At 46.1% G+C, this 3,655-nt stretch overlaps 1 non-coding gene across 1 annotated transcript; it reads left to right on the top strand.

Annotated features, from left to right (window-relative positions):
- Nucleotides 1–776: 776 nt before the first annotated feature.
- LOC119469185 lies at nt 777–886 on the top strand. The gene has a single exon (XR_005198001.1). It is a non-coding gene; the product is annotated as a U6 spliceosomal RNA (small nuclear RNA).
- Nucleotides 887–3,655: the final 2,769 nt, after the last annotated feature.

The following is a 3,655-nucleotide window of genomic DNA, read 5'->3' as shown; positions in this document are numbered from 1 at the left end:
CCCAGGACTGGGTAAGGTGCTTTAAAGATATTATTTTAGGCCAGGAGAAATGGCTCATGCCTGCAATCCCAGCACTTTGGGAGGGATCACTTGAGGCCAGGAGTTTGAGACCAGCCTGGGCAACAGAGCAAGAGCCTATCTCTACAAAAATTTTTAAAAGGTAGCTGGGTGAGGTGGTTTGTACCTATAGTCCCAAGTACTTGGGAGGCTGAGGTGGGAGGACTGCTTGAGCCCAGGAGGTTGAGGCTGCAGTGAGTTATGATTGCTTTACTGCACTCCAGCCAGGGCAACAGAGTGAGACCCTGTCTCTAAAACAAACAAACAAAAGATGTTATTTTAATCAATCAGCTCAGTCTTGCAAGGCAGATGTCATTACCCTTTTTACAGGTGAGAACAGTAAGGCTCAGAGAGATTCAAGTACAGTTCAAGACCACATAAGTCATGAATCTTCAGCTGAGCTGGGATTTGAATTCAGGTGGGCCACCTCTGGCCTCTTCACCTCACACTGCTCACTCGTTTACCTCTTCTACTCCCCAGCTTTTCTCCCTGGGTTCTTGGTCACCTGACCCCTTCACATCTCACTATCCTGCCCAAGAATCCCTCTCAGCAATGCCCAAAGCCAGGACACTAAGCCATTTATAAAAATGCAGTCCCAAGTGCTCAGCACTGTCTCAGCAGTCAGGATGGGTTCTGGATCCCCGGAAAGATAAGGCAAAGCCAGGAGACCCAGGCAGCCCCTGTCTCTCCCTGGGCCTTGCTTTTGAAAGGTGAGGAGAGTGCTCGCTTCGGCAGCACATATACTAAAAATTGGAACGATACAGAGAAGATTATCATGGCCCTGGCACAAGGATGACATGTTTTTAAAGTTTATATTTTTAAAATTTTTTTTTAAAGGTGAGGAGAGTGCTCTGTATCCTCAGGTCTTCCTGCTTTACCTTGGGACTAGAGCTGGGGGCACTTGCCAGCCTCTTGTCTTTCTGCTGCTGAAAAGAGAATTTCATCTGCTGTGAACTTAGGGTGAGACATGCATGACACATTCCCAAGTTGAGCCTAGGTCCCTCCTCCAAGCTGCCTGGTGATGAAGGAGCATTCCGGGTTTGGGGACCATCTGATCCCACACCCAAGAAGCAAACAGCTGCTTGGCATTTCCTGTGATGCTCCAGTGCCCCTAGAAAAGGAAATTTCACAAGCCAGGAATGTCCTGAGCAGGCTGTCTGGACAGTGTATGCTGTTCTGAACCTGGGGGAGCAGATGATTCTATGGTTCTTCCTGCAGAGGTTTTGGCAAGCGCGGACTGCCCCACAGCAGAGCTTTTCTGGGGGAGTAAGTAACCATGCCTGCAGCAAAGGTAGCCTATTGCAGAGTAAGCATGCCACGGGACCCAGTGTCTAAAGGGACTGGGGTGTGTGACAGAAGGACTGTGGCTCAACGCAAATGCACCCAGCATGTGGTTGCTGTGGCTTCTGGGGTTGTCCTCTTGATGGCCTTCAGCAGCTTGGCTCCAGAGACTTTTAGGGACCTTTGGGACTGTAACCTCTCTCTGAGATGGCCGTTCCCCATTCCCACTGTCGTCATTCATTTACATGTGTGCTAATTCATTCCACAAACTTTTATTTATTTATTTTATTTATTTATTTAGAGGACTTACACAAAGCCTAGTGTTAGGTTCTAGGAACACAGTGTTGAACAAGACTCACTCTTTGCCCTCAAAGAGTTTGTAGACTAATGGGGAGAAAGAGATTAAACAGCTATCTAAAACTTAAGGCAGAACTTAGAATTAAAACATACGCACACACGAAACAAAACAAAACAAACAAAAAAACCAATGCTGTAATGACACACCAACAAAGTGCCTGGGAGTGATGAGAAAGGAACTAACTTCTTTAGGGTATGAGCAAAGGTCCCCTGGAAAGGTGCCACTTGCATTGGGTCTAAATTGTTGTTTCAATATTATTGGTAGAGAAGTAAGTAAATGAGGGGCTGTGGGATGGGAAGAAGAAGACTTTTCAGGCTTTAGAGATCCACAAAAGCAAATGTACCATCTCAAAAAAAAAAAAAAAAAGACAAAGTCTTGCTGTGTTGCCAGACTGGAGTGCAGTGGTGCGATCTTGGCTCACTGCAACCTCCACCTCCAAGGTTCAATCAATTCTCGTGCCTTGGCCTCCCGAGTAGCTAGGACCGCAGGCACCCACCACCACAGCTGGCTAATTTTTTGTTTTGGTTTTTTGGTAGAGACGGGATTTCACCATGTTGCCCAGGCTGGTTTTGGACTCCTGAGCTCAAGCGATCTGACCACCTTGGCCTTCCAGAGTGCTGGGAATACAGGTGTGAGCCAGTGCGCCCCACCAAACGCACCAACACCTAAGACATGAACCACATGAAACTGCCGTTTGTGCAGGTTAAGAAAAGAAGTTCAAATATGGGCAGTTTTAACCTAACATGTAATTAGGTCTACACAAATTACAGATGCCTTTCTTCTCTGAATTAGACTAAATTTTAATTATTTTACTCACAAGAAGGAAATTCCAGGACACCCATACAAAGTGTCCAGAGTCTTCTTGTCCTGGCGTCTATGTCCCACAATAACAGAGCACTGAGCATAGCTGACTTTTTGGTCACCACGAGCCAGCTCCTGCCCCCTGACCGCAAGAGACGTTTTGAGAAATCGCATGAGTTGTTCAAGGATTCAGAACAGCACCAATGCACTTGTTCTTCCAGGCAGACAACAGAAGGACGCCCACTACGTGTAAGTTCCTGCCATCAACAACCAGGCAACTATTCCAACTATTCCAATGCGGAAGTGTTTTGACCCTTTTTATTGTTTTCCATAGGGCAGAAAATGAGAGACAGAAGTTATACCCAACTACAACATTCTCTCCTTGTCAAGTTTTTCTGTTTTTTATTAGAAACATTCAAAACAAATAAAGCTATTTTATAATAAGAGCAATACATATTAAAACATCAGAAATAATATTTTTTCACCTCAGGTTGGGAAAAGAAAAGGCTTAAAATTATCTAGTAGGAGGCCTGGTGAGGTGGCTCATGCCTGTAATCCCAGCAATTTGGGAGGCCAAGGTGGGTGGATCACGAGGTCAGGAGATCGAGGCTATCTTGACAACATGGTGAAAACCCATCTCTACTAAAAATACAAAAAAATTAGCTGGACATGGTGCCACGCGGCTGTAGTCCCAGCTACTTGGGAGGCTGAGGCAGGAGAATCGCTTGAGCCTTGGAGGTGGAGGTTGCAGTGAGCTGAGATCGTGCCACTGTGCACTCCAGCCTGGTGACAGAGCAAGACTACATCTCAAAAAAAAAAAAAAAAAAGAATCTAGTAGGAATGTAAATTGGTACATTGTCCATGGAGAGCAATCTGGCAACAACCATCAAAATTACAATGTAGGGCCTGACATGGTGGCTTACATCTGTAATCCCAGCACTTTGGGAGGCTGAGGCAGGCTGATCACCTGAGGTCAGGAGTTTGAGATCAGCCTGGCTAACATGGCAAAACCCTGTCTCTACTAAAAATACAAAAAATTAGCCAGGCATGTTGGCATGCACCTGTAATCCCAGCTACTCGGGAGGCTGAGGCAGGAGAATCGCTTAAACCTGGGAGGCAAAGGTTGCAGTGAGCTGAGATCATGCCACTGCACTCCAG

The sequence above is a fragment of the Cebus imitator genome, unplaced genomic scaffold (assembly GCF_001604975.1).
Source record: "Cebus imitator isolate Cc_AM_T3 unplaced genomic scaffold, Cebus_imitator-1.0 Scaffold590, whole genome shotgun sequence".
NCBI lineage: Eukaryota > Metazoa > Chordata > Mammalia > Primates > Cebidae > Cebus > Cebus imitator.
This window is presented reverse-complemented; position numbering and strand designations above follow the sequence as displayed.